Raw genomic sequence first — 23224 nt, 5'->3', positions numbered from 1 at the left:
GCCCTCGCTCCCTTCCCAAACTTTTTAAGTCTCCCTGACACGTGGACCAGCATCAGCTTGACTCACGGAGGACACGTCACCCGCCCTGCCCACCCCTGCCCATCTCCCCGCCACCCACCCACCCAGGCCCAGACCCTCCTCATCTCCGCCGGTGACTCAGCCCCGCTCCCACCTCGGGGGCAGATCTGTTCCCAAACCTGCTGCAAAGGGGGCATGGCCCTGTTTGGCTTCCAGACACGGGGCTGGGCAGCCTCTAGGGCCTCTCTTCATGACCTCCCTCTTAGAGAAACATCTATGCCTTAAAAAAGCCCCCCAGCTGTGTTGGCAGCCTCGTGATGGAGCACAAAATGGCCGCTGCCCCCTCACCACACTTGGAAGTTGAAGATGATGGCTTGGGGTGGTGAAGGTGGGCTTTTGGGGACAGCCCAACCCCAGTGTGCTGGGGAGAAGGGGCACAATTTAACACTGGGACATACCACCTGGTGGCTGGAAAGGTGTGGGCACCCTCTGATCGAGAGAAGGACAAGCCCAGTTTGCGAGGAAGCCACTTGGTGAAACACGGGTGTGAGCTGTGGCCACCTCTTCTTCCCCATGTATACAGGTTTCATAGCAGAATTGCAAATCATACAAATGGGAAGAGAGATTATGCTGAAAAGAGAGCAGTGCTGGTGCTTTTCATCTCCAGTATTTCGGTTGAGGAAGCTGGTTGCAACTCAAAACAGGTTGTCAGCATGGAAACCAGCTTCATAACTTGAAACTGAATGGCCCCTAGGACACAGGAGAGAACAAACACACACACAGTGCTACACCATGAGGCAGAACTCAGTAATATGGTGGCATTTGGGCATTAAATCTTAGTACAGGGCTTAGCAGACCTGTGGCCCCTCATAGCCAGCCAAGCAGCAGGGGCTGGCTTTCTCCAAATGTGTATTTTGGGGCAGCATCTCACAAGTCACAGTCTAGCTTTACAATCCGTTTCCCAGTTTTTGTTTTTGTTTTTGTTTTTCCACTCTCTCATATTATTTGCTTGGCTGGACTTGCAAAGGAAACACTACACAATGGTCCAGCAATGAGACATTGGTGTAATATTAGGGACTGTTATCTTCCCAAAGCAACATGAATTGCTTTTTGACCATCTTGGTGGGTTTTGATCTGGAGTGAATGGTGGGTGGTGGAAAACAAACAAACAAACAAACAAAAACCTGCCTGATAAGAGCAGTGGATGCTACTGCAAAACAAAAGACAACTTTGATTTATAACAATAGATTTGTGCTTGCTCTTTGCCTTTGCTCTTATCAGTCATATGTGCTACAAATTTTGCTCTGCCACCAGGCACGCTTTGACATGCCATCAAAAGTTCACAAGCTTTGCCAGCCAGCACGCAAGGATGCTATGAAATTCTCTCAGTAATAGAAGGATCTTCTCTATCAGATTTAATAGCAAAGCTTTCCTTAATATGGCTGGGTACAGAGTTAATCCTTGTGCCAGTGGAAAGCCAGTCACCAGATAGAACAGTACAAACATTAAAGATGTACATATTTTGTATTTATTACTGTATTTGTATCTACCTAATTAAATGAGTTGTTTTAAAACAATCCAAAACAAGGAGCTGCATTTGGTTCTGTTGTCTGTTAATAAAAACAGAATATATTTATTTAGAAGACATTATCATAAATTGGAAGACGCCAGTGCTGAAAAATATCTCCCTAATCTATCTTGATTCAAATACAAATCAGTGTCCCAAGCCTTGGCCTATAGAAGGATTTAATATGTTGTAAATTTTGTTAATTAATACCTTGTTGTTAAATATTTAATAGGTTGTGTGGCAAAATAAATTACAGTATTTTATAAATTTGAAAGTTAAATACCTGTAAAAATTCTTCCCCTGTTGAGTGGTGCACAGAATGTTTCCTGTATAGTGAAAAAAATGATACCTCTTGAATTAAACATTATTTTCAGCTGAAGGAGTTCAGATTAGCGCAGAAATTGAATTTATATGATATCTATTTCAATATTGCAGACTGAAATATTTTGCTGAATCCACTTGCTTGAACACATTAAAACAGATTTTGAAGATAATGAGAAAAACTTCCAGGTAGATGAATTCTGGTTAACCATTTACCAGAAAATAACCGTCTAATACTTCTCTCTGTGCTTTGATTTGTATTGTTCCATCATCTTTCACCTGCAACATGAATTTTATTTTCAACTGATTGCTGCTGTTGAGCAAAAGCAGCAACCATTAAACATGTCATCCTCTTTGTGCCCTGAGTTACATTAGCTGAACTCCAGCAGGCTGGCTTCTTCCAGTACTTTCAACCCAGTCTGAACTGCTTTTCATTTTAGATTATGCCTTTTTACTTTTACTTTTTGCATTTCCTCGTGTATGGGTAAAGTAAACATAACTAATCATTTGTTAAAAGTACAGATTAATGCACTTCAACAAAAGAGCACATTTGCATTAAGCCCAAGTTTATATCCAGACAAAATTTCTACTGAAATCTTTACAAATTTGATCAAAGCAAGTTCTCCAAGCTTGGATCTCAATTTATGTGAGGTTTACACAGCTTATGATGATTGACTTTACACAAGTAACTCATTGAAATGCAAGTGAGCATTCTTGTAAACAGGAGAAAAAAATACGCCTTTCTGCATTGTATCTGTTTTTGGTTTGTTTAATTGCTTGATGAAATTAATATTACACTATTGCAGGAACAAAGCACATCCTCATTAAAAGAATAGCTTGGAGGATGTTTTGGATGCTGTAATTAGCTGCTTTGAAATATTTATTTTCTTCCTAATGGTGCTTGAATAAATGTTAATTATGGCTAGTGGAAAGGAAATCAAACAGCTGAGCATGTGAAACCACCATCTTCTCCGTCTTCAGAGAAATCAAGGTCAGGAGGCACGTCACTGAATCCACTCCCTTGCTGGGCACATGCACAAAGCCTGAGAAGAGGTCAGTGCATGCTGTTTTTTCTGTGACTTTAATTTCTTAAAAAATAAAGAAAAATCATTCCATTTGCACCTGAACTTAAGCACCAAGAGAGTTTTGGTTTGTACTGCACTTTTTTCAACAAAATATTCAAAACTTTCTGGAGACTGCTTGAAGCAGGTCAGTGTGTGCTGACATGTACTGATGTCTCTCACAAGTCCAGGTAGGCCCATTAATATCTTCCTTCTTCTCTACAATGAAAAAGGTGCATACTTGGCTTTCCTTCTTGTTTAAGCTCCAGAGAATTAAACTTTGTGGAGGCAAGTCTCAATCATCAATTAATGCCTGCTTAGGTATTGCACTTCTTCAAGGCATTCTCTTCATTATTTACTAATATTGCACAGGAAGCTTGTCCTGGAAAAAAGACCCATGAAGTAAAGTCTCTAGGGACTCAGTTCAAGAATCAGCCTCCCTGAATAGGCTTTCATGGCTGTATTGAATTAACCCCAAAAGACTTTCACTTCATAGAAGTATTTAGAGCTATCTCCCTACAAATAGGAGACAAACAACCACCACCAAGCCATATAAAGTGTACAAGGGCCTGTATTTTCTCAGAATATTCTTTTCTTATTTTAGCCAAGATAATTTCTCAGCTCTTCCCTTATGAGTAAGTAACATTTCAATGGCCTTAGGAGTCTATAATGAACTATTGAGGATAACTTGTCTGGATTGCTGGAGATGAAGAGAGAGACCCCAGCCCCTGGGCTAGGAGAGGACTACATTAGGAAAGAGTGATAGGAATGCTTGCAGCAAATGTTCAGGGCTGTCTTCAGAAGACCCAGCCTGTTTGGTATAAACTGCTCTTCCATAAAAGATATATTGTTGAGCTCTTTAATGACTAAAGGAAAGTTACGGTGTCTAAATTCAGCAAAAATATTGTAATCTTTCAAAAATTGTACCTATGCTTCCCGCATTGTAACTATGCAGCAACAGGCAGGGAGAGAGAGAGAGAGAGAGAGAGAGAGAGAGAGAGAGAGAGAGAAAGAAAGAAAGAAAGAAAGAAAGAAAAAGAAAGAAGGAAGGAAGGAAGGAAGGAAGGAAGGAAGGAAGGAAGGAAGGAAGGAAGGAAGGAAGGAAGGAAGGAAGGAAGGAAGGAAGGAAGGAAGGAAGGAGGATGAAGGGATGTAAACACTTTTGAACATTTCCCTTTATTTTTTTTAATCTTACCTGAGAACATTCTCAAAATCACCATGTTTCCTCACAGCTTGCTTGTGAGGTATAACTAATACCTACTGGAGGACATCTTTGCACAGAAACCACGTCAGTATTAGCTCAGTCATCTGAAGGGACTTGAACAGGTTGGTTGGAGAGGTGACATCTCCATCCTCAAGACCCAGCTGGACAAAGGCCCAAGCAACACAGTTTTAATTCAGCATTGACTGCTGTGAGCAGAAAAAATGAACAACCCTCCTGCAAGTCTCTTCCAGCCTGAATCATTCAGTGATTCTCTGCCTAAAGTGTTGGGCGAGGGGGATCCCTGCAGGCTGCTGTTTCCCCAGTTAATTTGTTCATTCTCCTCCTAAGAACAGAGCATTCAGGAGATGTCAATTTTACTTAGAAATCTTATTTGTTAATAGATCGGGCAACAGATGAATAATTTATAGATTTTGTTCTGTCAAAATAATGGTAAACAAAATCAATTCTAGCAATCCAATTTAGCAGCACTACAAAGCTGCTCTTGCTGTGGGTTATCCTGTGAGGCAGCTTACCTGGCAGGATATTATTTCTGGATACACTGCCTACAACTTTTTCTTTTTTTTTAAGATTATTATTAAACCAACCATGAAATGCTGAAGAGTACAAAAAAAAAATAAAAATAAAAATAAAAACAAAAAAACACCATCATCCATAGAGTCTTCAGCCCTTCAACCCTGCCCTACAATTCTCAAAGTTAAATAAATTTCTCTTTGCTTGGTTTTAGATTTTTGGAGTCTGTGAGTCTCATGCTATCTCTGAAGTTTAACAGATAAAACATTTTTCTGTGCAAAGCTGTATTTTGGGAGACAACCTCTTCTTTTCACTTCTCTTGAGATCAACTGAGCTGCAGTCATTAGCCTAGGAGGCAATGTCTTGAAAAATAAAGTATCATAGGAAAGTTTTGTAATGTGTCTTACCTATCTAATCCCAGACAGCATGATCTGCCACATGAACTTTTCAATGGCTTTCTAGTGATAACCTGCAACTCAGAAATGACTAAAACCTTTATACACATCACGTTTTTGATTATCTTGAAAGTTGAGTGGAGTTCTGAAGAGACTGCTCAAATATGTCACTGATGGTCAGCTCACTGTCCCTTGCTCGCTCTTTGCCAGATTAGATTTTGAGCTTCAGGCTGTCACCAGCTTCACTTCACATCAACTTAAATCCTGCAAAATGCTGCACATCAGTGATTGCTTATATACTGAATGTACTGATCCCCATGGCTCCTCCCAGCCCTATACGCCTCTGGTGTCTACCCACCAGGAACATGCGCTTGTCTGTAAAGCCTCAAGCCTTGGGATCCTCACCCCATGCCAATTGCCATGGGAGCTTTGTGCTCCATCACCAGCACTATCCAGAACCTGTGCTGGGGAGCCCAGAATTTACAAGGGACATTATAAATGCCCCACCATTTACCAGGAGTCATTGAGAAGAAATAAGAGCTGCATGGAAGAGAGCAAGACCAATTTATAAGAGGCTGAGGCAGCCCTCTGAACTGATGTTAGCAAACAGTATGCCTTGGACTTGATATCTGAGACAACTGAGATCAAAACTGCTTTAATTTATGGCCAAGTTCTTGGGTCAGGCATCATGCTGTCATTATATCTATGTATCAAGTACAGTGCAACAGCGACCTCATGCTTAGTTATTACTTTCTTTGCTGTACCACACCTAATTTCTTTAGGTTCTATATTGTACATGGCACAGATTGGGAAGATGCAGTAAGAAACAACTTTAAATCAATTCATTCCTCTTTTCATCCGAGGAAAATGAAGAACCCAACCAACTCAAGATGTCGCAAGCTCTTTGACACTGCAAAGCTGTAGCCTTATTTCTGGCTCTACTCAAAAGCATCCAAAAACTATGAATGCTGAACTAGCAGAGCTGCTGGACTGACTCTGTATGGAAGTTCTTATGTCTTGGATGACAAAAGCGACATTTTCCCTGTGTAATTACCTGACATTTGGCACCTGCATGAATATTCACACAGCTATATACGTAACTACTTACAGCATATGAGTAGTAGGAATGAATCCTCCAAGCAAACTGTCCCAACGTAAGCTACAGCAACCACAGCCTGTTTTCCTCCTTAAGAGCTCATCTACTCATAGCATCTGGTGGGTCACACAGGGGCCTCCTGGAAAAACAGGAGGCGACTTTCTTATGAAAAATGCTACTTAGCATGCAGAAGTGTTTACAAATACAGAAAAATAAAGACTTTTCCAACTACGACTACGAGTGGTAGTTCTCCCTGCAACAGCAAATAAACCTAAACCCTCTGCACTGCTGGTGCACTCTGCATCTTGAGTGGCAGCCCTGCAGTTGTCAGGATCGTTATTTGTTACTCTTAGTATGGAGGTAAGGGCTATGAAAAGAATACAAATGCAGAGGTTTTCATACAGTTTTTAAAAGTTTTGAAAAATCAGTTCTTGCCTAGAAGATTTCACAGCACAAGTTGATTTAGGAGCATGGAAGTATATTTTTACAGGAACATATAGTTAGATAACTAGCTTTCTTTTTAAGAAAGTATTTTCCTATTGAGATCATTACTTTTTAATAAGTGAAGTTTTAGTGGAACATATTTACACTGAACACTGTTGCCTGGATGTGGAATAATGATTAATATTGCTGTTACTAAAGCCATGGCAAAACTGATTTTTCTGGTACAGAAACAAATATTCTTTGACACAGTACTAAGGAAATCAAGGAAAAGCAGGTACTGTTAACCTCATACCTGGCCAAAACAAAATGAAGCAAAATCAGTAGTAGGCAGATGGAAAAAACAAAATCATTAGGAGGGAAATTTTATTTTCAGACTTCTAGAGACATTTTGGATGAACAACTGAGAGTGGAAGTGGAAAAAACAGGCTTACTACTTTCCTTCATGTGAACGTAATATACCTGTATATATGGCTATGTGATACATAGGCACACGAAAAGAAATCCTTCAGCACTCTCATACCTTCCACTATTTTTTGTCAACTCAATAAGTTTAACAGAAGCCTAGCCAGTTGAAATAAATTTTGTAAAAACAGTAGGAAACGTTTATATTTATTTCTTTTCTTGTCCTTTACATCAGATGAAATAAAGTGAATTTAATTTCTGGTAGAGAACTCCCACGTGCCTGCAGGAGTCATGCTGTGTGTCAGGAGCGCACCATCCTTTCTTTTAGACCTCCAGGTTGCTGTTTCCCTGCGTCACAGGGAAACAAGTAGCACCAGACAGCCTCCATTTGGGCAGACATGAGTGGTAAAGTGCATCAGGCTCCTGCTCACTCAGTCAGCTCCGTCAGTTTGCCAGGCTCAGACTGACTTGCTGTCGTGGTTTAACCCGGCTGGCAGCTAAATTTCCAAAACACTGGGGGTGCCAACTGGTCTAGATGCCTGCCCATATCCTCCCATACTCCCTGCCACCCACAACTATACTGCCTCCGGGCAGATCTCCGGATGAGCTTCCTAAGTAGTTGTTTAACTTTAAGCAGAACCTGAAGTGCATTCAGGAGGCAGAACAACAGGACTATGCTGGTCTGAGTATCCCAAGGATATTCAATATCTTGGAGAGCTATTGTAATAAACTCGGAGGATAAGAGGGTGGTGAAGGAGGAAGGGAGAGTGATCAAGTAAGAAAAATTATCTTCCCCTTATCTTCCCCTTTCCCCTCCACAGATTGACTCCCTAATGAAAAAAGGCAACAGATACAATTGCTAATAGTTTCCAAAATACAGTTTCCAAAGTATAGAATCGAAGATGTTACTGAGTACAAATACCAGGTTAGAGTCATGGCCAGATATTTCATCATCTCATAAGCCACTGATACAACACACAGTACCATAATGGTCTGAAACCAGGGCCCGGAGAGGATAAACAACATGACAGAGAGCACATACGGAAAATAACGTGCTATAATACTCAATTTGGAAAACAGGCGCAGCACAGTTGAGATTAAAGCAATCAGCATTATGACAAGTGACTATTAAGCAGGTCTAATACTTATACCAATTTTAGTTTAACACACTCTGGTCAGATCTGCCGTTATCTCAACCTTTCGAGCCCCACGTTGGGCGCCAAAAAGACTGTCATGGTTTAACCCGGCTGGCAGCTAAACACCACGCAGCCGTTCGCTCACCCTCCCCCCTCCCTCTCTGGGACGGGGGAGAGAAATGGAAAGTGAAGCTCGTGAGTTGAGATAAAGACAGTTTAATAAGACAGGAAAATAATAATAATAATAATAATAATAATAATAATACAATGATGATAATAGTACTACTACTAATAATATGTACAAACAAGTGATGCACAATGCAATTGCTCACCACCCGCTGACCGATGCCCAGCTTAACCCCGAGCAGTCCGGCCCCCTCCCCCCGGCTAGCCACCCCTATATATTGTTTAGCATGACGTCAGATGGTATGGAATACCCCTTTGGCTAGTTCGGGTCACCTGTCCTGGGTCTGTCCCCTCCCAGCTCTTACTGTACCCCCAGCCTGCCTGTTGGCAGGACAGAGCAAAAGTCTGAGGTGTCCTTGGCTTGGTATAAGCACTGCTCTGCAACAATTAAAACATCGGGGTGTTATCAGCACTCTTCTCATCCTAAGCCAAAACACAGCATTCCACCAGCTACTAGGAAGAAAATTAATTCTGTTCTAACTGAAACCAGGACACTTGCCAAGGTCAGACTCCAGCATCACTTCTCAGGGGCATGACCAGCTCCCACCAAGCACATCTGGCTGCTGGGGTGTGCACCCAACAGCATCCTGTGCTTTAGCTGCCCCTCTTTCTGCTTGGGTTATGCAGAGCACTATTCTGTCACTGGGAAATCACTGTTGCAAAGTGGAAGAGATACTGGAAACTGCTGTCAGGACATTTGCCATTACACCAGCATTTTTGTCAGCTTCATTCCCTCATAAGCTTTCGTGTTGCTCACTGATGTGAGGGACACCCTGTGCCTTACAGCCCAGCATCCTGGTGGGCTGGGGGCTGAGGAGCCCACGTAACAGACCTGCTGGCTGCCAAAGCCTGAGAACAAAGCAGAATAAAGTGGGTGATCATATCCTAGTAGGTAAAAAGCGCAAAAATCACAACCAGGAGAAAAGCATGCTTTTCTCTTTTTCTTTTAAATGTTCTTGGAAGCTTAGGACAAAAAAGCTTTAGCTGTTGGGAAGAGCATAAGGTGTCATATCCTCCAGGGAAAGATCAATTCATCTTACAGTAATGAGATTTTCCTTCCTAAATTCTTTAACTTCGGATTTTATATTGCTGCCTTCTCCACTGAAAGAGCTCCTCAAGCACACATATAATATATGTAAATAAAACAAAAAAAAAACACAACAGTTTTATTGGTGACATAAGTAAAAAGTTATCATTTGTGTCTTCTGCTAAATATTAGAAATGAAGACTCAGAAAGCAAGCGTGTCAGAAAGACCAAGCAAACTATGAAGCTGAGAGTTCTGTCACAAATTAACAAATTAATTCAAACTGCATGCTTAAACTATGTATTGTATGTAATATGCATTAATAAACATTAATTATTTAACATATAATCACATTGATATATTATTAGCATATATTAAGAGTCTAATTTAATAATCACGCCATATAATACTTAATCAATTTTTATATTAATTTATATACTTAATATATATTGGTTATTTTTAAATGGGCTATAAAATGAAGGGAACTTTTCAAAAGAAAAACCATCAGCCTAAAGCACAACAGCAGCTAAAAGAGAAGCTGGCTATATAATACTTCGTAATACTATATAGTAGGCCAGACGAATACAGTATGTATGTGGTCAAATTGCATCTTTTCTCCCTCCAAGAGCCAAAGAAAATTCTGACAAGGATTGTTCGGCTGATGTTGCTGGCTGGCAGGCTCTGTGGGGGTTAAGAAGGTGAGAGCTCACATCTTGCTCCACCTATAAAAAGGCCTACAAATTTCAGTCAGGAAAGATCAAGCTGACTCTCATGGTCTGAAGTCTAATTATACTCTCCAAGGAACCAAAAATCTCTACGGTGAATTTTGACACAACCTTGTTTAAGGTTAAAACAACACAAAGTTAGTCTGAGTTTGAATCAGTATGTAAATTAGCAGGATGCTTGAAAACAGAGGTTAAGATAATAACAAATCTCAGTGACACAGAATCATGTATCTCGTGTCCTTTCCGGACAACCCAGTAACAACACCGAGATCATGGGCGGCCATCAACATCATCACCAACATCATCGGCCATCACAGTGACCACGGGTGGATGCTTCTGAGCTCTGCTTTTGCTGCGCTTGTCTTCCCTGGTGGCAGATTTTTACTGACAGATCAGCTGAATCTCATTACTCCAAGGAGTCATGCTTCGGGAAGTGAACACCTTGAAATGTCGCGACCTTTCCCTGACAAGAAAAAATGTCACTAAGGAAAAGAGGATAGAAATAAAAGAAAGAGATTGAGGGTTGCAATTAGTGAAAATGTATTTATTTCAGAATCGTATAGCAATGGACTTTTTAATGGGAATACAATTGCCACCTGAATAGCTACATTTCTAAGGTAGATATAAAATATACTCACCGGTTCATCTGTTGGTCAGTCCCTGGTGAAAGGACTCCTGCTCTGCTACCCTGGTTTGACAGAGGTGATACAACAGAGCTGTACCAGCTTTAAACTGATATAACAGTTGATGAAGCCCAATCAGTTGTCAATATATTTAGTGTCTGTTTTGGAAATTTTTATTTTAAAGCCACCACTTCAGTGTATGTCGGGGTTGGAGAGCTAACACTTCACTAGACATACATGACCTGACATTTCTGTCGTTAGTCCTTTGTGATAAAAGTTCCGAATTCAGAGACAGCTTCTGACTTTTAAAGGTTTAAATGAGGAAAGAACCACAGAGTTATGATGAGAAGAGGAGTTATCAGTAAAGTTATCCAAATGTTCGCCTGCTGAAGTTTTTCTTTGGACAATCTTATTGCCTAGTTGCTCAAGGCTGAAAATTTGCACATAGAATATTTTCTATGTGATATTTTGTGCTTCGTATAGAGTTTTATTTCATCTTCTTCCCAAATAGCCCCAGAAAACTTTGGGCTGAATTCTCTTTTACCCTAACGACTGGGCAGGGTTATTATGGTGGTTTCCATTCTCAGGTGCCCACCCTGCTCCTCTTTTAAACTCTGACCACTTGTGAAATTAAAAATGTTATTTTTCACCTACAAAAAATAAAAGGAAGCTGGAAGGAAATAGTCCCTGGTTGAATTACCTGGGAAAATATCTGTTGTCATGAATTCTTACTCATTGGCAAATCTAATCTTTTAATTAAAAGATTACAAGTACAGGTAGGATAAAAACAATAACAGGAGTTGGGATCAGCCTACGAAGAGCAACCAAGCATGGGAAACAGGTTTCAGGTAAATACAATGATTTGAGGAAAGACTAAGAACAGCTCTTTATAAAGGAATTATGGTACATATTTGACAGTTTTATAAGCTTTTTTAACATTGTATTACCTAAATAGGAGTTTGGTTTCAATCCAAACACACGTAAAGAAAGAACAAAAACACACTGCCATGCCCTGCTTACTTTTCTCAAATGTTTCTCTGACATTTTGTGTGTGTGTTTCAGCCCCGTGGACAAACATATTTTGTACAGGATAGTACTTTTACAGCCGTGGGTTCCTTATTCCCAACATCTCCCAAGAAGGAAGGTGAACAGGGTATGTATTATATACTTTTTATAGATGTGGAGACTATATAGAATAGAATATACGTATAGAAAGTATTTGGCAAGGGTCCCAAAGATAACCATCTCAGGTTTGACTTCCCTGGCTCCTATTTCAATACATGGAGGCATCTAACCCTTCCCCATTGGCTACAGGGAGAAGACAAATGCACATCCACCAGCCACCAGCAAACCCCTCGCAGCTACCTGAGGACAGAAAGGCAATAAATCACACCAAGACATGGCTATAACCAACAGGCAGACAAAAATGAGACAAGGGATGTAAAGCTCCTTCCTTCCATTGTTACAAGTCTCTGTGCACTGTCACAAGACTCCTAGATGGAAGAAGAAGAGCAGACCCCTCTCTTTATTGCTTCTGACCTGATTTGAAGGGGAGGCAGCACTTATGAGAAACTCTTGGTAATATCAAGTGATGAATATGCCCTGGCTGCTTATGTAGAATGACTGATCACTGCCATTTGCAATTTTCCCCTTTCAGAGGGCTTAATTTCATGACTGTCAGTCTGAATCTTTTGGTCTGTTTCAGGACTGAAGTGCTGCTTTTTATATGTATCTCTTAAGTTTGATTCAGAAGCGTCAGTTGGAATATTATCTTCCACAAAAATTGACACACTCCAGTCATTTTGAATTGATTTATATCACATTGCACATTTCCAGATTAAAGTTCTGAAAAACTGTAAGTGCTTTTATACTTTAGACAGACTTACTACCTTCCCTAGCTGAAGGACATTTATGAATTCTTAATGCTGAAATGGGCTTAATTCCATATACTGTGGACAACTCAAACTCTTTTTTTTTTTCTTTTTTCTTTCTCTCTTTCTTTTTTTTTTTTTTTTTTTTTTTGAATGTATGTATTGATGACTGCCATAAAGCAACTGCAATATTTGTGTTACATTTGTGCAATAGGTGCAGTACCTAAAACGAGGAATGTTGTTTTATGATACATTTATTCTTTGAAAATTAAGAATAACCATCAGGTTCCTTACTTATTTTCTTTTTTTATTTCCACGTTTTCCCTTACTTTGACAGCATCCATTTCTGCAGTCCCAAACAAATGAGCCTTCTCTTTGGGATTCCTTTTAGGATGTCCACAGCTACATAAGAAAAACTGTGGTTGTCACACAATCCATTGATATTAATGAAGCCAAGATTGCAGCTCAAAGGCCTTTTTTGCAAACTCACAGCATAGCTAAACAAATTGCTCTGCTAATCCATATGAAAAGATATTACCAGAGAGCTGAAGAAGAGACCTCCATCTGTTCAAAATTTTAAATCAAACCATCTAAGATCAGTCTTTTCCATATTAGTCATTAATGTTCATTTTATTAAAATGTTCTTTTTGATTTTTTAAAAAATATTTTTCCTTTAGTAGCTCTCTTTACGTGACTCCTGCCTTCCTAACACCAGTGTACTCAAACTGTACCGGGAACCTGGTTTGTTGTAAAATGGACTCATTGTATGTTCTCCCTCAGTTAGGTCTGAATGCACTTTAAAGGCTAGGGAAACCTAATTCCAGAAAACATGATTTCAGAAAAATCACTGTCTTATATGGACATGGGATACCTGAATTTACAGACCTCTTGAAGATGTCTAAGGTGCAGAATATTCACAAAATCTAAATAAATGTTAAAGCTTCATTCATGAACTTCTCTCACCAGTGGCTCAAAGTTGGGTGTCTAATTTAGATGGCTGAATTGCCCTTAAGTGTCATTTCAAGACTGGAGAGCAGCATCCCAAAGACAGTTAGTGGCTGTGAATATGCCCACCTGTTTTTCCTTCATATTTTGATAGGAACTGATCAGCTTCTTTTCCACATATACTTAATTTCATATTTGATAGAAATCTTACTATTATTTCTTGATATTATACATTTACTGATCATGAACCTTAATTAAAATACTGCTGGCTGCAAGATATTCCTATGCCTGTTCTGACCTCATAAATGTGGAGTAGATAGAAAGTCACAAATGTCTTAGCCTCATGAGCACTCCTGGATTTACACCTTTCTACTTAAGCAGATGCATTAATATTGCCCTGGTGCCTTATCACATGCAATCAATTAACTAGCATAAAGCCAGTCTTCTATAGCTGCAAACTTGTCCCATCTGTAGTAGGTAATAGCTTTAAGAGATTTGTGCAGCTTCTGTATCCATTTTGGTTTACTGGTCTTGATTCATCCTTAATCATAACATATCCTAGAATAGGTATGACAAACATTTTCACTATCTGAAAACAAGCCTTTTATATATATATATATATATGTATATAGATAGATTGATAGATATAGATATAAGCAAAAAAACAACCAACCAAACAAACAAAAACAGTCTTTGAAATAAGGAACTGGAACAAAAAGCTGTGTTCAAACCATTTAAATGCAAGGTCCATAGGCCAGTGATGTGCAGTAGGGCTCTAAATTGAGGTTTTCAACTCCAGTTATATTTTTCAGGTGCATAAGTGATAACCTGTGGGGAGAAAAAGATAGTGCTAAAGGTTATGATGATATGCATTGATACATTGTTAGAGAAGTGTGGTCTCTTTATTTCAGTCTAGAGAACACCCCACACACCTATTACAAACATGAAGCTATTTTCTTTCAAATTCTCAGTATAGTCCTAAGTAAACTGTTCAGTGAGCCTTCAAAATATTGTGCCTGATGAGATTTTTATTGCTAATACCTTGAACACAACCCTTTTTTTTATCTAAAAAGAAAATGGATTTTAAGAAATATGAATCACCTTTGGGGAGGAAGAAAATGAGGAAAAACATAGTTGTTTTTTGCAAAAGTGTGTGAATTTGAATTGATTATACAGCTTTCTCTGCTGCTGCCTCCAAAATCAGGTGGCTGTTGAAAATCTCAATGCTTTACTCCATCTTTACTGAATTCCATATGTTGAAATAACTGATATGTGTTTTAAGACATAAAGAAAACTGTGGCTTTGAGTCGGACTGGGTTTTAGGTAACAATATTGATAACAGCAGGCTGTGAAAGTCTTCAGCTTCAAGGAGGCAGCATTAGCATTGCTAAGAAAAATCTTGAACTGGTGGTCTAAATTTATGAATGGTCTAAGTGCGGATACCCCAGTATTTGATCTTATACCTTTATAGCAGACCCAAATGCAGTTCATTGTCAAAGCCAAATCTGTTTTAATAATATTGCCCTATAACCTCCCATTTTCAACCCAGATCATTTCCAAAGACTATAGGTGGTGCAATGCCTTGATCAACAGGGGCCAATGCTCTGGCCTACAGAAGGTCAAATAGAACAGACTAGAACTGAATAGCCCAGGTACACACAATCATGGGTTTTGAATAGCCTAGGTACACACAATCGTGGTTTTATGCTAGCAATAGAAAGTAGACATAGTTTGAGATGCTTGTACTGGTCACCAGTAGATGACCAACATGCATCAGCTCTGACTACGCAGGGGACACAAGTCTACCATGCTGTTTTGCTGGTATCTCGATACTGCAGTAGTTACTTCATGTTAACCTGCATGTAAATGGTGGACTCTGAAGAACATCAGCCTAAAAGAACTACAATGTGCTGACAAAAGACACTTTTAAAAGGCAAATAACTCCATGCTGTTAGAAGAGCCTTCCTTGTTCTCTAGCAAACCTTGCTTTCCTTCTCTTTTCTAACCAAATGTCACAAAATGATATGTTGCAAACCAGAATTATCTATTACAAGGCTTTGTGCTGGTTTTTGGTTAACGTTCAAGGAAAGGAAAGGTATGCGTGCATTACCTTGCTTAATTAGGAGAAGATTTACAAATTAGGTAAAGAAGAACAAACCTCTAAGAGGCTGTTTAGCTGTTTAGCTATTTGTAGGATTTACTAGTACTAACAATGGATCTAAATAGAAGTAATAACCAGTTTTGGACTGTTTTGAATTCCTTTCCTTCATAATATCAACAACACATTCAAATTTTAACAATAGCTCATTTACATTCTAAACTACTTAAGTCATTAAGGCTTGGAACTGTAGGACACTAAAGAACATCTCAGAACTATCATTATGACTCCACAGACTAATATGACACTGAACCAAACTGCTAAATATTTAATGATAGAATGACCAAAAGTATAGAATGGGTCAATTTAATTTCTTTTCACTTGGCTAAGACTTTTTTTTTTCATTATACAGTGTGGCAGTGGCAGTTGTGTATCATTAATAAGGACAATAGATAAAAATTTAATCTGCACAGTAACTTCAATAGCAGGTTTCCGTAAGTCTCCAAAGACCAAGTTTCAATCAGACAGTTTTCCCACATGAATGACAACAGATGTCAGGCTGCCTTAATTATTGTTATTTTCTAAATTTTCTTTTGGGTTTTCTTTTCTTTTTTTCTTTTCCTTTCTTATTTTTTTCCAGCTAGTTAAGTACAATTCCACTTCAAAGGTAGTCAGACCGTTACAAACCATTTCCTGTAGTTGTCCCACAAGCACCTTAGACACAGGTTTTTAATATCAGCCAATACTTGAACTTTGCCCCTCCTAAAATGACTGTCTCTGCAATGTGCCAAGCTCCAATTCACTATAAAATGCCATGTCAGGTGTCTGGGTTCAGGTATTCAGAGTGGTTGTAAACCTAACTCACTACATATTTCCTATTGCAGTTGTTACACTAGTATATGTGCTTTTTTATTATCTTTCTGAACCTGTTTAGGTGCAAGTGCTGGAGTTTACCAGTAAATGACTTCAAGCCACCTTCCTATGATACATGTATATACAAAATGGTGACACTGCAAGTGTTGCCTAATACCTTAAGTATCCCCCAGATTCTTACAAGAAAAGTTTGATGGTTGTTTTTTGTTTGGCTTGGTTGGTTTGGTTGGTTTTAATTTGGACCACCTTTGGGGTAGCCTTGCAGATGACAAGCAGTTAAAAAGGACTAGAAATTTGGCCCTGCTTAAATTAAGAGAGGCACATAAAGAACTTTTGATCCTAAAGATATAATCCCACACCAAAACCTGTAAATAACTTCCACCATATTCAGACACTGTTCTAATGGTTGCAAGATTCTCCTAAATTGTAGATGATGAAATGAGCACAATTTTACATGGAGAGTAAAGTATAATAAAGTGTCATTCCCCCACAGACCGAGAGAAGATTTGATATACTCTGTGAGAGGGTGTTTGGAGGCAAACTCTCCATTGAACATCCTGAGGTGCTTTATGAGGCCTCTTCAATTCTCTACTTAATACTTTGTTAATGGTAGTCTGCCCTATATAGTAATTCCCACTAAAATTTGAGGCATTGGCACCAGGTCATAATCAGATTGAGACAGTAATTCTAACACTGCAGAGGTGTTGGTTTGAAGAGTCACGAAGCATTTGCTTTGAAACTTTTGAACAGAGGCTGATGCCTGGGCATGGAGCTTCCTCCCTCCTGGAGGTTTGGTTGCCAGGGCTGGGGACAGCTGTAAAACAGCACAGCTGCACAAAGAAGAAAGAGCCTTTGTGCCTGTCCAAGCAGTGCCACAACTCTGCACAGACACAGCCTAAAACCATGATATCCCCATGCTGACATGATTGATGGCTCAAAAATAGGCCGCAGACAAGTGTTCTCGCCTTGTAAACACACAGTGATGGAGCTAGGGGCCCACAAGCTAAAGATCTTGCCCCAGTATATTTCCAGAGAGCATAAATTAATAAAAGCATACAAAGCCTATTGCGGGAAGGAGGAGAGGAGCTCCTGGGATTCTCAAGGTGGGAGCTGTTAACTGGGGACATATTTCAAGGTCCACTGCTACGGACATCTGTGGGGCTGCTGGATTATAATGAGCTTTTGATGCTTAGGCCCCAAAGGGCCAGGCTCACTATAACAGTGACTGGATTTGGAGAATTTAGCAAAGCCCCTAGTACAATTAGTATAGAAATTCGTGATATCGAGGCCTTTCCAGGCACGCAGCTTGGAGAATAAACCTGGAGTGGCCCAATTACAAAATGTTTGATTTGCTGTTTTAATGATGCTGTCTGTAAATGCAGCTGTGTTTTGCACATGTACACATGCACGCATAACATGCCAGAAATGACCTCTCTCCAAAAAAATACCTAGCAAAAATGCCTTGAAATACAGTATACGAAGAGTCAGCTTCACACACAGAGGATCCAGAGCAAATCGTCTTTCTTCAGTTCATTCTGTGCTTGGTTTGGTGACTCTTTTTTTTTTTTTTTTTTTTTTTTTCTGCAACAGCTAACAGCTAAGAGCAGAATATGGCCCACAACCACTGAATACTAAAAATCAGAAAGATGAAGCAGGAGGTTGGTTTCTATCAGGGTATGAAAGTTGTCCTGAACAAAATCCTTGCAGCTTTTCCTACTACACTATAGTGGCTATAGCACTAATCAATCAGTCTCTTCTGATTGTTATTCTAGGCATGATCTTCTGGGATATTTTTAATGATAAGACTAATTTTTAAAATTTGACAAGTTTCAAGAGGCACCTTCCACTTCTAGAGGCGCATTGTCAAAGAATTAGACTCCTTAAGTCCATTTCTTCAAGTGTCTCTTAAAAGGCCTCATTGGAAGAAAAAAAAAAAAAAAAAAAGTAATTTGGCCTTATTTAGTTCTCTCTTTTTCAGTGATACTGGCATCTTTGAGGGCACATTAAAATATCTTGACTGGAATTTTTTTTTGCCCTATCTCTCATAGTAGGAAGCCAAAACTGAGCTGCAGTTTTGGGCTTTCTTTTACTGACTGGGAATCACAAGGGAAAAGAATCTGCATTTCTAGCCTCAGTAGTGCTTCTTGCATTACATAGATATGGCAATAAAGTAGCTGTTAATGGCAGCACATTGTAAAGAGTTTCACTCACCTTCCTCGGGTGCTAATAGCCTTTAGAGATGGATTCACAGTGAAGAAAACTGAATTTTTCTCTTCTCTGTCCTGCTGTCCTGATTTATCAAAAATAAAAATAAATAAATAAATGTGGTTTCACATGAGTCCGATCACCAGGGTAGCAGCTTATTTCATTCTTTCAGAGGATATTAGAAAAATTAAAGCTGTATGTACGTTCTTGGCCCAGGAAGGATCTCTATGTATGTGCATGTACACCTTTGAGACACAAGAGATGCCACTTGAGTATGTTTTTTTCAGGTGCCATTGTGCAGGCAACCTATTAACATTGTTTCAGCACATGCTCCTGAATCACAATGTTGGCTTAAAATTCATAACTGACAAAAAAATCTATTGCCTTTTCTTTTCAAAGAAAAACTCTTCGTGTTCTCCAGCATTTATTTGTATCCAGGCAATTTATGAGAAATGCTTTTATAAAAGGAAATCTGAGATCATATTTACCCAACTTCCATAAAATCAAAGAATAGAGAAAAAATTGTCTTCGCTATGCAGACTTACAGTACTTGAAATGAAGACCAAAGAGCTGAAAACCTGTGCATCTCTGCCCCAGTCTCAGGGCACCTAAGCAGAAAAAATAAGATTATTAAAATAAGATTATTTTAAAAGAGGTAAGGTATTTAGGGAATGGATTCAGCTCATACATGCAAGTTATTTGAAATGATAGCTTATGCAAAAAAATAATAATAATTAAAAGAATCCCACACAGCTTCTTTGCTGATAATTTATAAGGGTGAATTTTCCCCTTACTATAAACATAACCTAAATCTTGCACTGAAAACATATATAAATATATATTCTATATATAGAGAGAGAGAACTGCCAAGAATGGGAGTCTTTATAGTCCAATTCAAGCTGCTAGTAGTAGGAATAAAAGTTGCAGATGATTCACTGAAAAACAAAAACAAAACAGTAAAGCAAACAAAAAACAACACAAATATAATATTCATGAAAATAGCATAAATAGAAAATACAATAGAAGTATGCAAAAATTCTAGTGTATCTGCATTATACAACAAAATCTAATTAAAGTACTTACTTCATCTGTATGACAGCAGATTTTTATACAAAGTTCTGATTTCCTCTTTAGGAAGTGTTGGTCAAGAAAAAGATGAGAGACGATTGATTCATTGTGTTTTTACCTTCCCTATGGCCTTAAAAAGCAGTATACATGGCTCTGCTCTGAAGCATAATTAAGGTAGTAATAATATTCTGGAAATCTCTACCTGATACTAAACAGTGCTCTGTCAAGTTTTTCCAATATACAACTAGAGCATATATTTGACTTTTGCTCTTTTCTCCTCCTGCAAGCTTGATCTGTTTCAATATACGCTTCCAAGATACAGGGTGTTTAAGAATTTACACGTCTGGCCTTAGTGGAAATGGAGCTGTAAGGACAGAAATTTCCTTCAGAATTAAGTCTTAATTCAAACTGTGACCAACAGTACATGACCAGGAAGACAAACAATTTATTTTTTTCTGTTACCTTAACTTTTTGAACCTTCAGTATTGCGCTTCAAGAGATATAAAAAATATTTTGCAGCAAATTAAATAGATAGATAGTTTTCCCAAGACTCCTTTAGAAGACAAATAACTATTGTGAGGGCTGTCCTTGCTATTTAATTCCTCAACCTGGAATGGCCTGGAGCAGTTTGGACTATGTCAGTGAAGGATTCAGCCCCCCTCCATAGTTGGTCTAAGGCAGGTGCTCACGTTCACTATGATGGAGCAGGAACCTTTCCCACCCTGGGATGGAAGATACAACATTCTTATTTAAAGACAAGCTTCCAAGCACAACCTTAACCTACAGCCTACTGTCAAACAACAAGCCCAAGGAATAGCAGAAGCCACCAAAGGATGGAAAGACACATCTGAATCTAGAAGCAGGAGCAGAACAATAAGCTTTGCTCTCAAATGACCCAACACTAGACTGCATTTCCAGGGTTAACGAGAAGGAACTGTGGGCTCTGCCAGGTGTCTGGGCAGTAAGCCAGGAGTGTGGTGCTGTAGCCGTCAGAAGCTGGTTGTTCGGTGTCTCGTTCTGTCACTCTTCAGACCAATTAAACTGCCCAGCTCTTGGGATACGCGACAATTACATGGCATGTGGGAACTCTCAGTGCCTTGCTTTTTCTTAGCTCAGCTTTGAACTCCTTGAATTATGTGTCAGTTGTCTCTGCTGTGATCAGTCCTGTGGAGCAGCTCAAGGGAAAGCAGCCTGCAAGAATCCAGACCGACTTCACAGGCTTTCCATTCCTAAAATCATTGCTTACACAGGAGACAAGTCAATATTCCCACCAGTTAAAGGACTGCCAGAACAGTGAGGAATGAGGATTCCTGTCCTTGTCCTAAAGATTTCAAAAATCCTTTTACTAAGTTTGTGAAATCCTTTTTTCTTCACTCCTGATAATTGGAAAAGCCTGCTGTATCAATGCAGTGCAGAGCTGAAATGGGCTGACTGTGGGCTCAGTATGAGGAGGAAAAGGGCAGAAGAGTCACATCTCTGCAGAGTGGTAGGTAAACTCCCTGGTTAGCTCTCATACTTTTCAATGTGAAGTTTCTGGTGCTTAATACAGCCAAGATGCAACTCAAGGACAATGAATCACTTTTCTACCTAAACCAAGTAAAGCTGGTGTCTCTACTCTAGGAAGAAGGAGATGGCAAAACATGCACCTCTCCACTGAGTCTGGGAGACATTTATCACAAGGTCTTAACAAATCCTACACAGTCTCTCCACAGCAGTTTTTTACAATTTCCATTTTCATTGTATTAATACTGCAACTGCTAGTATTAACATCTAACTCTTCTTCAGTTTTCTTTGTGTTCTCCCAGAAAACAAAGTAAGTTATTTTTCAGAAATATCTCACTTTCTACATTGGAAGAATTTTTCTATTCCCAGTTACTAGTATTTTATGAGTATTTTAACATAGCATGGGTATTCTGGGAGAAAATGCACAATTTTTCCCATAGTTCATATGTACACATCACAGTTTACAATTTCTATGCTTCCACGGGTTCATTTACAGAAACTTCAGCAAACTGCTTCTAATCAAAGCCCAATCCACTTCAAACAGTGCTGGCTTCAGCAAGTCAGATTCACCCCCCGTTGTGGTGACAATTTGCTCTGGCAGGATGGTCCAGTGACTCCCTGAAACAGATTCCTACAGTGCTGCTTTAAAATAAATGATAACGTGAAGAGTCTGAACGCAAGAATACAGTCTGAGGAAGCCAGAGCCAGTGAAGACAGAACGCTATAACACACTTAAAATTAGGAATTAGAAATTAGAATTCATTAGAAATTGGAGTAGTTCAGTTGGAAGGGACCTGCAAAAATATTTTATGTCTTGTAATATAAAATAGCAAACAACTGGAAAATAATTTTTACCTGACAAGTAGCAAATGACTCAGAAATCCTGTACATAGTTTCACAGAAGTCTCAAAGTACACATGGAACATCTGAGATGTTAAACCAGCACTGCAAGCTACTCTAAGTAAGTGTTGTGGTTAGGAAAGCATTATGGCTCCCTACAGAGTTAGGCTAGGTTAATGCTGGATGAAGTGGAAACAAAGAGTTGTTTTGAAGTTGGATGGTTCCTAATTTCCCTTCCCATGCTAATTGGATGAGCTGTCAGTTACGCAGAGGAGGAAAAAGCAGCCTTGAAGGTACATAAGGATGTGTAGACAGGTACAACAGGAATCCAGAAGTCATGCTTCACGCTCAGTTTTCAGCTTGCAGTGCAAGCCTCCAGAGAGACTCGCTTTGACAGGTATGAGCTGAGAGCAAGGGGCCAGGCCAGCCATCGAGCAACCCAGAGCATCTGACACTACATTGTGTATTTATATTCCATATACTCACCATGCAGCTGTCAGCACCACCCAATATATGTCTAACATCTTACAACTCCCATGCAGGGGACGACCATCAGGGCTTGGACACACAAGCCAGCTGGATAACCTTCCAACCTACAGGAACTGCTGAGGCAAATAAATAGAATCATTATACTGGGAAAAAAAAATATTTTTTGAAGTGGCTTTTCCAGAAAAAGACCTTTTTTGAAGCCCTACTGCATACTTCTGGCATGCTACAAGCTCAGAGAAATGCAGGATCTGACACATGTCTCAAGTGGCCTGTTCTGGTCTTGTGATATGTGTGCACAGCTAGCAGCTGTCACCTGTAGGAAGCATATGTACAGTCAATCATCTGTATCCTTTGTTTTACTGCCTTTAAAATATTAACATAAAACAATTCATTATTGATTTCACATATCTGTAATTTGTTGTTAATTTAACAGGATAATGTTAATTTTAACAAGATAAAATCTGCATTTAAACTTTATTAAATTTGTATATTGAAATTGTCCTGTGCTAATTTGCTAATGCTTGTCTTGTTCTGAACTGTGGGAAAGTTGAAAATACTGAAATCTAATTTCCCAGGAAGTTATACTGGTCATGTTTGT

At 39.2% G+C, this 23224-nt stretch overlaps 1 long non-coding RNA gene across 1 annotated transcript; it reads right to left on the bottom strand.

Moving 5' to 3' along the window:
• Window positions 1-6266: 6266 nt before the first annotated feature.
• LOC309877317 lies at window positions 6267-18844 on the bottom strand. Its single transcript, XR_014317347.1, has 3 exons — window positions 18733-18844; window positions 14282-14378; window positions 6267-6332 (listed from the first exon to the last, which is right to left on the bottom strand). It is a non-coding gene; the product is annotated as an uncharacterized lncRNA (long non-coding RNA).
• Between the last annotated feature and the right edge of the window lie 4380 nt (window positions 18845-23224).

This window comes from Aythya marila (assembly GCF_965140915.1).
Source record: "Aythya marila genome assembly, chromosome: 4".
Lineage (NCBI taxonomy): Eukaryota > Metazoa > Chordata > Aves > Anseriformes > Anatidae > Aythya > Aythya marila.
Note: the sequence above shows the minus strand (reverse complement) of the source record. Positions and strands in the feature narration are given on the sequence as shown.